A 14473-nucleotide genomic window follows, 5' to 3' on the forward strand; every position below is an offset into this window, starting at 1 on the left:
AGGTTTCGTTACTTTCATAGTTTAATCTGCCATTACGCAAACTTGAAGTGGAATGTTGACGTTGCGATTTGATTACGTCTCTGCCATGCATATTATGCGTGCGCCTAATCGTGCTCCTGATGCATAGTCACATGTTTTCCCTGTCCCAGATTTTTTTTGTGTTAAGAGTTGCGTTTTTTGAGGTTATTTCTTTATTTCTAAACTGTCTATCTTTTAATTCACGTTATGGCATTGAACATGTATGTTTATTTTGTTTATATGATTATCAAATATAAACTCATACTGCGAACTCTCACGGCAACGTCTGACTTAGTTTCATTTGCACGAATTCGCGGCAGACTTAGCGCTAACTTGGCTATACGTTACTTGAATTGGGGCAGGAAATCTACAATCTCTACCTCGCCCTCCATTTTTTTTATCTCATGGCTTGAAGCATTGTCTTCGTTTGTTTCCGGTGGTCACATTAGCTGCACATGATTCGCGACCAGTCAGTGTGGTTGCAACCTTTGCATTTAACCAGACACTCACCATAACTATCGGTATAAGCATTCTGGAAACGTTATTTCTATGTACTGACAAAGGAGTTACCAATGGAGCTAGTGTGTCCACAAACATCAATAGTTATACAACCTCACTCCCCCAGTCTCGCATTACCTTTAGCCATTATTGCGCTTGGAGCCAAAGCTGCCCAAAGTTCGTTGTTTGGCAGAGCCGTTTTTTCAGGCGTCTCTCTCTCTCTCTCTCTCTCTCTCTGTCACACTTTTCAGGCGGCGCTACTGCGTGGTATATGTGAAGTCATCTTTGTTCGCCATTCCTGCGTAAAGAAACGAGTATGGACTGTTGGGTTTAGGCGTGGCAATGCCCAGGAACCGTAGGAACAGTTGAGAAAACAAGGAGGGCACGAAAATTGAAGGAGCCGATTGCTGTGTAGTGTCTGCAGTATTTCTTTTTTGAACACGTCTCTAAGAGTGCAGTTTGAAAACAGGAGAGCAAGGATGACCCCACAATAAATGCAAATATCGCAGAAAAAGCCTAAGTGTGTGGGCGTAAATCACGTGATATGTTTGGGGCGAATAGAGAGAGAGAGAGAGAGAGAGAGAGAGAGAGAGAGAGAGAGAGAGAGAGAGAGCGAGAGACGGTACAACGTATGTTACGGCGACTTTGTGCCTATTTTTGATCTCCAGCTCTTAAGAAAGGCGCTGCGAATAATAGGACAAGCCTTGGTAGCTAGCACAAACTGCTACAGGCGTGTTCAGATAAGGACAGCCAAAGGGGGGTCATGACCATTTTTTGTTTGAGAGGAAACTTTAATATTGTGTAGAAAACTGTATCCTCACCATAGAACTAGCTATATTGTATTGGGAAACCTTATAGCTGGTTTAGTAAAATATATTATAATGCGATTGATCAGGGCTTCTTTTCATTTTGCATGGTGTGGCAACTTTGGGGACCTGTAAAATGAAGCGAAAATTTCCCAAATCTTTCTTATTTTTTGTTAAATATTTGCAAACTTTGCTGCTGTATCCAGAAAAAGTGAATTCATCATGCTTATATTTTTTGAGAAAATATTGATGGAACTGAGAGCAAAAGCAATCCGTTCAAAAGTGGCGCTTCTAGAAGAAATTTTTTCACTATCGGCCTAAATCCTAAGCTCCCGATTTTTTTGTGCTTGTTTACTAGGGACTACTGAACACTTCATACCCTGCTTATTGCTTTAAAAGGAAAAGTTTCAAAATACTACTTCATAAAATGCGACAAAAAATGAAAATTTGTAGAAAAGGGCCGCCTTTGAAAGTCATTTAAAGAAATCATGTTTATCCATTTTCGCGATATTTGCACAAAATGAAACTCAATAGCTGAATATGTTAGAAAGCTAACAATGTATTGCATTATGTTTGTTTAAACTCGACAACATGAGATCACATTCAACCTACTGTTTTTAATTCCGATCAACAGTTAAGTAGCAGCATAGAGTAGCAGTTCCAAGTGTAAAAAGACAAATGATTATGGCTGTTTTTACAGATTTTAGAAAGATAAAGCAACTGATATAAAGAAAATTGATCAGAGTAGTATTATTTACCCATTGGTCAATTTGTTAGTTGCGGAAGGTATTAAATAATTGTGAAGTTTTTGAGCTTGTGTCTTCTATTACTCAATATGTTCAGATCTCTATGCTTTGTGAAACGCGTGGGGTAGGAAAAACCGTGGTGAAATCCACAAAATTGAACAGAAAATTGGAAGACGAGGTGGGAGCCATAAATCGCGTGCCGGGAAAGCGAAGCAGCAGTGGGGGAGGAGGGGTGGAGGAGGGCTTTGAGAAAGGGCTGTGCAGTGCACGCTGTAAAGGAAAACAGCATTAACGAGTTTAGCATTCCGTCTGCTGCGTACTTTCCGTTCGTACCATTCGTATCGAGATTGGACTGCACCTGCGCGCGCGGGCATAGCGAGAAGGACACCCCGCAGCGTAAAGAATGTGCGGTTATGGCGAGGGCCGGCCCGCGGAACTAATCCACCCTACCGAAACGATTGCACAAGTTGCTTAGTAAATGTCCTGGTCAACACGGTACGAACAGAACGGACGGAGCATACGGAGAACTAAACCGCTGTATTGTTATTATTTCCAAAACAGGAGAAGCCATATTCAATGACCTGCAAATCAACATCTCTCAAAAAGTGAACCTAAAAATTTACACCATCTTCCCGGGAGGGGAACCATAGGGTAGATGCAACGCACTCGGGGTTGCCGTTGCGTTTCCGTTATGTTAGCGATGTCAGCGTGTGGATTGCTGTTGTTGTGTATCCTATTTACGCATCATGTTCACCCCCGATGCGTCGCATCTACCCCATGGTTCCCCTCGCGGAAGATGGCGTAAATTTTTAACCGAGCGCAAGCTGCGCGCTAACGCACAGCTGGCACGGCGACGGGAGCGAGCGCAGCCGAGCGCAAGCTGCGCGCTGACCGCGCTGACGCACAGATGGCGCTGCGGTGAGAGCGGCGGAGCGCGCAGCTGCCGCGGCGAGGAGAATGGGGGAGGGATGTGGACTACGCCGCGACAACGACGCGGGACAAGGCGAGTTAAAGAGATGCGTTGCATCTAAAAACCAAATTCCACCTAAAAGACAAAGACGTCTGCACATAAAGCCTCTCCCCAAACATATGCACCCAGAGCACAACATTAATAAGAAAAAAGCTAGAGAGGATGCATATCAAACTTCTATTCTCTATAGATGAAGTTGTGTACGTCGACGTTTTCTGAGCACCCTGATGGAGATGCCTTACCGATGGCAGCTCCCATCAAAACCGGCATTACCGAGGAAGCCTAGGAAGCGGCCATTGCCTATGCAATAGCCTTCACCAGCACCAAGTACATACAATCTGGGATTAGGAAGACGTCACACGACAGCACTAACAGTTCTCTCAAAATTAGCAAACACGTCGAATCCCAATCACGTGGTTTGGGATCCTGGACACTCCTCCCACCATGAAGATAAAAGCGCCCAGAACTAAGCCTGAGGTCTCGGATACTACGCTGTTAGTAATTTTTACCTCAGATCGACCAAGGAACGCATGAAAACGTACTATCAGATAGTCATGTCTCCTGTCCTCCCTTAGCAAAACGTAGTACGTTTGAAATACGTACAAAAATACTTGAAGTGCACTTCAAATATCGTTCGTATTTTGTAGATATATTGCTAAAGCAGTAGAAATGTATGTTACGGGTTTCTAATTAGTGCAGTAGACTCGCGATAATCCAACTCGAAGAAACTCAAGATTTTGTTTGAGTTATCGAAAGTTTGAAATATTAGAAGTTCTGATAAATATATCTCGGGGCAACATACCAACTTGCGCTGTAAAGAAACATTCACATGTATTTTAAACGTCGGCCGTCGTTTCCACATGGTCCCCACTCCACGTGGACCCACGTGGCTCCCCTTCAAAAGTAGAAACCTGCAGCTTCGGAAAGACAACTGCCGAGGTCGACGTGCGTGAGCCGCGCTGAAGGGGGTCATCTGGATGGGCAAAAATGACGTCGGTCTTATATCTCAGTCTGACAGCCTTCGGAGACTCAAGGCAGAGCGCAGGCGGCTTATCGCATGAAATATCCTTCCTTGGAAGGTCAAGGCTTCGAAGTAGTCCCATTGAACTTCATTACTCTCTAGAAGATCGATGATTTTCTGATCTACCTTATAAAGTGCGGTGTACTTGCTCTCCAGCAGGTCAATGGCCTCTTGCAGATCGTGCGGAGACGCTGAGGAGGCATCCAGAAGATTCGCCGCTATTTTCAGAAGTCTCGCAGTAGCGCCGCGAAGGATGCGTTGCTGCCGGCGCAGCTTATCCATCGCACGCATTCGGTCGGTCGTCGGTAGGTGGTCAGGGCCACTGCCATGCTGACCTCCGGCTGAGGGCGGGGCTGAGCAGAGTAAAAAACAGTCAAAAGAGCGGGGTTCTGCAAAAATCAAGCCGGAGCGGACGTCGGTGGTCTCCTTCGTCGCGTGCGGTCGTCTTCCCGGGCTTAACGGGACCAAAATATAAACGGGAGAACGACCGAAGCGAGACCGAAGCCATGGCTGCCCTTAGCGGGGATCCTCACTTTACTCGCGCGGGAAATCTACATGATGATGCTGAGGACTGGCGCATAGCCAGCGGAAGATTAAACACCTACACGTGCCGTGCACGCCGACTAGGTGCCATCAAACGACGTCGTTTATCCATCAAGCACAAGCAGCAATTTCGCCCACTGAAATAGGCTGGTATTAAACGTTGAACCCTAATAGCGGAGGGGGAAGTTCCGTGCGGTGAAATATATTCATGTTTTGACGAAGCAGAATACAACAGTATAAATACGGTAATGTATAACCTGCACAGGCGGCACGCAATAAGTGTTTGAACCAGTGATCCGTGACATCCACCCACGGCCAGATCCTATATGGAGCACAAGAAAGGCGTTCAAGAAGAACGCTTGCTTGTCAGTGCAATAAATTTATTGGCGGAGCTTGGTTAATAGTTTTGTTGTGAGTCCAAGGCGAAACAGATGTTGCAGTGCCCGCACTTATCATCGTGGCTATTCGCCGTGAAATGTGCCCCTCACGTTCCCTGGTTGCTATACATTAAACTCGAAAAAAAAACTCTCACTAAGAGAAATTACTAAGTGAATGCATTCTCCGGGCAGCACTGGCGTAAACGGCCGAGGGGGGCATGGCCCACTCCCGCCCCCTCCCCCCCCCCCCCCCCGATTTTTAAAGGGAAGACTTTCTCATACTCGGTTACAACTTAAGAACGACAACAACTCATGTAGTGTATCACTCCGCCGAAGCGCCGGACCCGTGACGTCAGTGCGCGCGCGTTTTGGAAGAGGATTGCGGTAAATGCGGGACATCATCTGTTTTTCTTACCTTGTTTGTTTGTCGTCACTGCAGTAATTTATAGGCAGATGAAGTCCGAAAAATCATGGAAACGACTCGTGTCCGGTGTGGGTAGTGTGTGCGTGCGCTGGCGGTGATTGCTATCGGTTGTTTATCTTGCATCTATCATTTTAGAAGCGATCGATTGTCTTCACCTCACCCCAGTCCGTGGACGGTGCGAGATTCCGTAATTGTGGCATACGAGTGAAAAATAACTTTTTATATACCGCACAAATCAGCCAGTGCGTCATTAATTTGTATAAGACGAAGATTGATGCAGTTATACGCATAGAGTTTCTTACTATATACACTAGAGAGGAATCTGGCGCTAGCGTCTATGCGGCTCACATCAAGGCCGTCTGTGTCGTCATGGGCCGCCATTATACATTGCGTTCGCCTTAGTGTTATCATTGGCTTGGATTGAAAGGTTTTAGTGACCGCAAATTTAAATAAAGTGCCCCAAAATGCGAATAGCGTGCAATTATGTAAGTAGAAAATAAAAACTGGCTGTTTTATACTAAGGAAAAGGGAAGTAAAGCGTATTTTTGCCGGAATGGTTGTGACTTCTTTTCCGCAGGCCAAGGTTGTAGCTATAAATAAGGTTAATATTTGGGGGGGAAACTCCTTAGAGACACTGATTTTATTAATTTTACCATTATTGACTTACCCATAGTCCCTTCCATCCCTTCCTTGAACTGCAGACGTATGCGGGCAGACCTTACATTTCTTCACAAAATTGTTCATGGTGACCTTTCTTGCGCAGACCTGCTTAACTGTTTAGAGTTTAGTGTACCACAAAGGCCCAACAGGTCGCATCGCCCGTTCTTGACCGCTGCGCGCAACTCCAATCATTCTCCTGTGCGCAGAATACAGAATTGTTACAACCGCTTCTTTGAACGCCTTGACATCTTTCAGAAATCCTTTACAATTTACCGTACAGCGCTGTTAAATACAGTATGTTAAACACCTATGATATGTCTGTTGTTCTTTTTTTTTCTGGAATTTGGTTTCTCTGCAGTTGTGTCTATCCAACTGATAGTTGCCTATTTTTGAAACTGTTTACTGTCATTTGTTCGTCTTATCATTTGTCTCTACACTCTTGCCGTTGTTTTTGTTGTATTACTGTCACACTTTGTTGCTCTGCCTGTCGTGTGGCCTTTACGACAGGCAGAGCAACATAGACATCTTCTTTTTTTATTTTTTACCTGTACCCAGGCTCCGCCTGTGCTTTATTTCTGTCATTTTCATTACTTCAATTTGTGTGTGTTTTGTCACTTGTTTGTTTCTTGCTATATGTTTCTTGTATTTTGTTTTCATGTAACTACCCGTGCGCCAGCACTCAGGCCTCTGCCTGTTCCTGGGCACGTAAATAAACATGATTGATTGATTGATTGCAAATACTTCGTTGCTTGAAGAGTTTGGAAAGTTTTTTGAGCGTGCCTATTAAAACGTTGCCTTCGTGGTGAACCGGTGCACTGACCGCCAACTAGTTTGACAAGAAAAAAAAAACGTGGCGTTAAACAGTCGTGCACGATGACAAGATAAAACGCATACAAGCGCCCGTATCTGTCGTATCCCCGTGGTTGTATCTTGTCTTTGTCGAAGTACATTTTGTTTCTTCTTTTCGTCGGCTACAAATTTCCCGGCGGCATATTACCCGCTCAGTCATGCGTCCTTCGACTGCGACATGAGCAACGTCAGGTGCGATCACGCATTGCCTGCTGTTTCACCGAACATGGCTGCCGCAGGACAGGCAGGATTTCGGCTTCCTTGTAGCTCGTAAACGTGTTAATGCATAGTGAAGAAAGCAAATCCGAAAACCCGCTTAAGAATGCAATTGTTATGCCAAGCCCAAGCCAAAAAGGGGGTCCTCCCACGAACCCCCCCGACGACATGGCTTGCAAGGCGCAGTATCCTCTCTAGTATACTTAGTAAGAAACTGTATGGTTATCCGTACGTGAAGTACCCGTGCTGAAGCAGTAATTTCGCGAGGAATGCAACATTATGCGCGTTCGACGACGACGCGGAGAACAATTTTAGATTTTTAGATTATGCTGATGGGTAATAAAAAGGGCATCAAACACTCTTGCGTTTAGTGATGTGTGCACAAAAGCCACGCCCATCGGAGGTGCACATAGGTAGCGCGCTGTGTGTAAAAAGAAAAACAATACAAAATGGCTGCTTTCAGATCACCGTGGAAAATAACATCGCTTCTGCTGCGTTATTACGCGTGAGTTTATGAATTTTTATTCCTAGTTATTGCTCCTTACATGTGCATTGCCTAAGCACTGCCGTCATTTCTACGATTGTCCTTAATATCGCGCGTTTTTTTACGCAATCTTGCCAAGAACGCCTGCACGTTACAGGAAACGGCCATGAAGTGTCTGCACGTAAAATGCGTGCTTCACGGCGCTCCCCGTTTTTGGGAAAAAGCGCTTTTAAGCTTAGTTCTGCTCGACACTCAACGCAATGCAATTCTGATCGGGTCTAGGCGGGCGTTTCCAAATGAAACGTAACTTTTTCATTCCTGAAAAATGCTCTTTTGCAGCTGCATGGCAATGGCGATTTTGAGAACACCAATATAGGTTATAACAGGGTATTTCACTTCTATCAGATAGTTATACGCCATAACACACGGCATGTTGAGTGTCATTTTACGGTACTGGGGAAAATCCCTGTACAGAGAAAAATTTTTGGCGTCATTGTTACAGCTCACCTTTTTATGCCCATTGCTTGAATTTACATCTGCCGAGGCAAACTCAAAGACATAGCAGTCCAAACAGCAAAAACGTTTGATTTTCTTTTAATTATACCTGGGAGTGAATTGTTCAAACTTATAATTTGGCTAGAGAACCGCCGCTTATAAACAGCATTTGTTTTTATTTCCTTTTGCGCTGAAATGTTTATGAATGGAAAGTTGTAGTGTCTTCTATGCAAATTCAAGTGCCACAACAAGGGCATGATGCAGACAGTATCACTTGCAGACATACTCATAGATACGAGCTTGAGGTATCAATTTATAACACGAAAAGGTTATTACAACCCAGAAACATTAGGAGGCACCTCCCCCCCCCAACCAAAATAAATTGGGCTAAAACGTGTTGTGTGGTTTTGACATGGAACTTTACTGAACACCAGAATGCAGAGTGCGACAGGTGATTCCCTGCAGGCCTTCCATCTGGATTTACCACTACGGCACTACCGCAGGCCTATGAAGCATTCACTGTACCCGTACGCAGTTTTGTTCAATGTTTCTTCGATATTATCACAATAACGCACTGCTAAGAACCTCGATGTCACATTTCTCTCTGAAGTATGCTTTACAGTCCAGATGTTGAAACAGCTGCTTACACTACTGTTCAGCTGCTTATTTATATACATGAGGCACTTTCGACAAACTTGACACTAAGTCTTCTTTATCACATCAAAACAAAGTTGCATTTAATGAAAACGAATTTGCATTCAATGACCCCCCCCTGCCCATATTATGACAGTCACATTTATTCATGTCTTACAATGAGCCTGAGAATATTATACATGCATTCGTTATAAGCAGTGTATTCTACATGCGGAAAACTCGCCCCAGCTGCTTTTTTATACCATTCAACACGACACCAAGCCAGGGATGTGTTGAAAAATTGCATCGGCACCATTAATTGTATTTTACACTGCAAGCTTTGACTTGAAATCACATACAAGCACACCTGTAGTGAGAGGAGTATGTACACATCCTCAGTGAAAGAATAAAACATCCCCTACGTGGCGCTGCCATGAGAAGTCCATTCATGCACGCACATAGCTTACGATGCCGCTTAGAACAATGCAGTGATTTTCCTTATACCTTACTTCCAAATGCTGTTGGTGCAAAGGGGCTTAGTGAGATGTTTACACAAGTCGTTTTTTGCCTCAGCACCTCAGCAACTCTTCATTGCCAGAAGTTTCAAATAAAATAAAATCACCTAACAACGTGAAATATGGTTGCAGGTCACTTACCGCTGCAAGACAATTTCAAGCTTATGCGCAGAAGGTTCCTACTCATCAGGCACAACGCCACAAATTAGACGTAAAGATAAAAAAACGACATGAGCACGTTTTGTACAGCAGCTAGTTATCATATCAGAAATTAAAACAAATTTCTGTACTGCCACGAGGCACAGTCCCCTCGTTGAAGCTTGTCGCTGAAAGTTTCAGGCAGTCCGATAACTTAGTCAGGTAGCCTTGCCCTGGTGGCATTCAGCTTATCTTGTGCATTATTGCAACATGTTGGCATTCGTTACAAGGGTAGGAGAGCCTTTTGTGGAAAGGCAGGGCACACACGGTAGCAACGTCGAAACATTTGTTGGTTGGACGTGACAAATGCAGCCCATCTTGTCTTGGTGTGGTTGGGTTGTCGTATTGCACATTTTTCTTTGCATTTTGAATCCCAGGTCCTTTATATCTCCAGAAACTCTGGTGTGACAGCAAAAGTGGAACAGCAAGCGTGAACAGGTTTAGATTGATGACGATTTGCAAGGTCACGTTTCATGTGTTCGTTGTTCATTTTCCACCTCTGGCACCATGTCATGGCCCTTCCCACCCCCTTTACCACCATCCTGCGGATGGGCACTTCGATCGTTCTGGACAAAGTCCGTTAGCCGTTTTAGGTTTCCGTCCCTTTGCTGCAAGCGCATACAGTCACTCGCTTGGAGCACAGCAACATAATTTAGTTGCACCGTTATGGGATTCAGAAGCCAGTCACATCTGCAGCACCATAAGCGTCTGTGTCTTTGATAACCAAAGTTGCATGTGTAAATTAATCTGCTGCTGCACTTGCCTGTACTGTATTAGTTGCTGGCCCATCAGCATTCAAAACCATTTAATTTGCATGCAAGCTAGTTAAAGTGTGTCTGTCGGCTCGAGACGTTTCTCCACAGCACTGAACCAAGCCAGCGATGACACTCTCCCATCAAACAGTAAGTTAGCCTGCTAAATGTAGTCGTGCGGACAGAACAGTCATTCTTACTATAAAAAAAGACACCCTTAAAATTATTCACTGCAAGCTTGGGCAGATGGTGGTTTCTCCCTGGTCGATGCAAAAATGAGAGGGAAGTTTTTCTGTTTCCTTTGCGTGCATTCCCCTGACAAGGCTCAAGCTCGCACTGACCTGTTTGCTTCCCCAGAAACAGTATCACGTAATGTACCGGAAAATTTACGTCTTGTTTATGAGGAGATATTAACTGCGTAAAGTGTCAGTGACAAGGGAGAGCATAGCCAGACACTCCCAACTTGAACGTTAATGTTCGTTTTGTGGGACAGTGATAGAATCCAGTAGATGCGGGACGTCAGTGGGAAGCTGCCCCGCAATACATGGCGGCATGGCACGTCTAAAGCTCATCTGGACCGCTTCTGCGTTACCAGGGGCTTCTTGCAGTGGGTGGTTAGATACGGTGTCGCACGTCTTTTCTGACCATGGACTAGTGTCTTCCTCCATATTAATCAGCTTAGCTCGCGTGGAAAGAAAGACCAGCAATCGTTGGATAACGAATCCTGACGCTGCTCACAAACCTCAACTCGTCGAAAAGGTAAACAAGACCATTGGAAACCTTGAAACCAACACTGCCGACGTGCCCGAATTGAAATATTTTAAGGCAAGAATTGAGCTTTAGGCCACACAGATAGGCAGGCGGGAGGCAGCCTAGCATAAAGTTACAGAGCGTCGCCTCAATAATACAAGATTGCCTTTTCAATATTGCAAGATTGTGTAACCATCCCCTTGCTTTTATGTTTCATGTTGCTCAGCCCTACATTGTTGACCAGCCACGTAAACAACCTTGGCATTGTTCCAGAAAAAAAAGTTGAATTCGGCCTGCATAAAGCAAACATCGTGGGAGGATACACAGGTGGCAAGCTCACTGTAAGGCAGACCGCTGTTTACCATTTGGTGGGCTCTTAAAAGAGCCGTTTGGAGCTTCGGAGCTGAATTTTACAGCATGGTAAGCCTCACTCCATTTTCTCGTTGCCTGAGAGGTCGTCATCTGCACTCCCACAGCTGTCGTCGTCTTCCTTCCCGTGGCTGATGATGATTGGCTTCACATGGTCGCTGAAGCCACGCGCCTCTCGGCACTTGTCCTTAATGCCAATGACGTGCTCAACAGCCTTGGCCCAGTTGTTTGGAGAAACATTCTCAGCTGCTGTGATGTGGAGCTTCCGCACACTGTCAATCTTGAAGTCACTGTTGAGCCAAGCAACTTCACCTTTCATCTGCTCCCAGATCAGCTCAATGGGGTTAAACTCGCAGTGGTATGGTGGCAACCTCAAAACGACGCACCCAGCCTTTTCTGCCGCGACATCAACTCTGAACTTCACAAACTGGTCTTTCACCGGTGCCATCAGTTCAAGAAGCTACTTCTTTGTCATCGTTGCATCACACGGGATACCTTTTGGTGTCAGCCAGGCTAGTATGTCAGGCTTGCGTGATGACATGGTCGGGGCAGTCTCCAGGCGCCTGGAGTGGTATGACGCGTTGCCCGTGACGAAAACACTACCCTGAGGCAGCTTAGTGAGAACAGAGTCAAACCAAGCGTCGAAGTGCTCGCCGACCATTTCCTCGTGATAGTCTCCCGACTTTGTTCCTTTGAAGACGGACTGACAGCCGTCAACAAAGCCGTCCTTGTTGCCGATGTGGGTTACTATCAGCCGCGCTCCTCTTCCGGGTGGCTGAGCCCAGATGTCAAACCACGCTGGAAAGCGTCCTGAGGCGTTTTCACTGTCTCATCCCTCCAAGCCTTCGTCACGGTGTGGCCAGCGTTTACCCAAGTTTCGTCTGTGTATAACACCTTGCGGTGCTGCTGTCTGTACTCAGCGATCTGACGAAGGTACCTCTGCCACCAAATCAGCACGTCCTGACGGTCGATCATCATCGAGTTTCGTTCACGTTTCTCGAAGATGAAGCCGATGTCGCTCAGGAGGCGGTGGATGGTCCACGTTCGAAGGCTGGGGAGATGCTCCCCCCTCCGACATTCTTACGCAATCTTCTGTGCAGTAGGAGACTCGTTGCGCTGGAATAGATCGCGCACAATGTTTCTCAGTGCGCACACAGTGAAGCCGTCATATATCGCAGTGCGGCGTCTGCGGTTCTCGCTTCCGGGCCTTTTCCGCGAAGGTGTTCTCAGCTTCCCGCCCGTCGCCTTCGCTTTGGATTTGATGTCCAAAATCTTCCGGAAACTGACCCCGGTGTACTCACTTGTCGTGCGGAAAGTTTCTGTCGCTACAACGGGCGGGTGCACCTCTCGCAGCTTCATGTAGACGTTCAAAACTGTATGCTGAACGTGGCGACAAAGAATAATGCCGCTGCAGTTCTTCCTGTACAGATGCTTCGGCGTTGATGGGCTCTTTGGGGGAGGTGAACTCGCCCCAGACCGCAAACGCGACGAAGAATCTGGAGTCGAAGAAACAGTAACAAATGCGGCTGCAGGTGGAACTGCGTAGTCATGCTCCGCCAAAAAATCGACCTCGTAGGAGGCGTCCATGTTGGAGAATGAGATGGGGGAAAATGTGGGGACTAGAATACAAGTATTCTAGTTCGCTGTAACTATACGCTAATACTTAGTTTCAACGCTAGTAAATATTGCATACGTGTCTAAAATAGAACACGTAAGCCACAAAAAGTAAACTGAACTTTGCTATTTTTTCCTAATAAGGTTCTGTTTTGTCGTTTTTGCATCGGGTTTGGTCTGGGAATGGCAATTTTTTCTGATATTTTTAGGTTTTCATACATGGTTAATTTTGGTAATGTATCTTACAATAAAATTTTAAAATTTAAAGAACATTAAGCTTACTTGTTTTGTTTTTTGGAGGTTCTTTTATTTTGTGCTTTCAAAAATATTCGCAGTAACACACTCTTTGCGCCGAGCGGAGGAAACGCCGGTTGTGGTGATGAGGCTCAAGGGCAACTTCCGTTGCCGTTCTGAACTTGGAAACGAGTAAAGTGGCACCGATGGCGTTCTGTCCAAAAACTAAGGCATTTCTCCATAGACTACCGGTCTATGGGAAAGCCGCAAAGCTTTCATCACATTTCTGGACACAACGGGCTTCCGTGAAACCGGGATCCCATTTTGTAGAAACGGTTACTCGAAAATCGCGGAGAATGAGCTGTTCTAGATTTAAGACAATACACGCATCGATAAGAAAGAAGTAGTAGTAAAACCGTTGCCTCATAAGCCACGTATTGGTATAGTTTTAGATCTTTCGTCGATGCGTTTACTTTGTACGTTGGGTCTTTGAAGATTTGACGATCGATTGGACGCACCTTCAGCGGACGCAATTTTAGCTTTCACGATTCTCTCAACTTACTTTCGGAAGGGATAGTCGATGGTAAATCCAAGGGGGGGGGGGGCGGGACGGAAAGACAGGGCTTCTTACTTTGACTGTCCTGAAATGATGACCACCTATAATTTGTTTTTTGTTGCGACCTACGCTGACCACATATGTTTGCTGCGTGTACTCTCAGGGTCACGATCAACCCTTTTGCAATTTAACTGTTGAAAAATCAACAAAGCAATTAGCAACTTGTGTAGATGACGCAATAGGGGTCGGCCGAGGACAAGATGGCGAGGCGAGTTGCGGAAATTCGGGGGGAAACCATGGACTCAACTCGCACTTGATAGGCGTGGCTGGAGATCTTTGGGAGAGGCTTTCGTCCTGCAGCGGACACAACCACGCTGATGATGATGATGATGATGATAGATTGCGGATATTCCAGTTCAAATTAAGAGAATAAATAAATAAATAAATAAATAAATAAATAAATAAATAAATAAATAAATAAAACGAATAAATAAATAAATAAAATTAAGCGAAGAAAATGGGCATGGACGGGTCACTTAAACAGAAGGAGGGACAACAGCTTGGCCGTCAGCTTGACAGTGTGGCTGCCAATAGACCGCAAACGCAATAGGGGTCAGCCGAGAACTCGTTGGCGAGATGAGCATTTGGGGGGGGGGGGGGACATGCACTCAACTAGCGCTCGAAGGGTGGCTGGAAATGTTTGCCAAGAGAGGCTTTCGTCGAGCAGTGAACATAAACGCTTATG

Source organism: Haemaphysalis longicornis, unplaced genomic scaffold (assembly GCF_048455015.1).
Source record: "Haemaphysalis longicornis isolate Haplotype H1 unplaced genomic scaffold, Haemaphysalis longicornis Haplotype H1 scaffold_10, whole genome shotgun sequence".
Lineage (NCBI taxonomy): Eukaryota > Metazoa > Arthropoda > Arachnida > Ixodida > Ixodidae > Haemaphysalis > Haemaphysalis longicornis.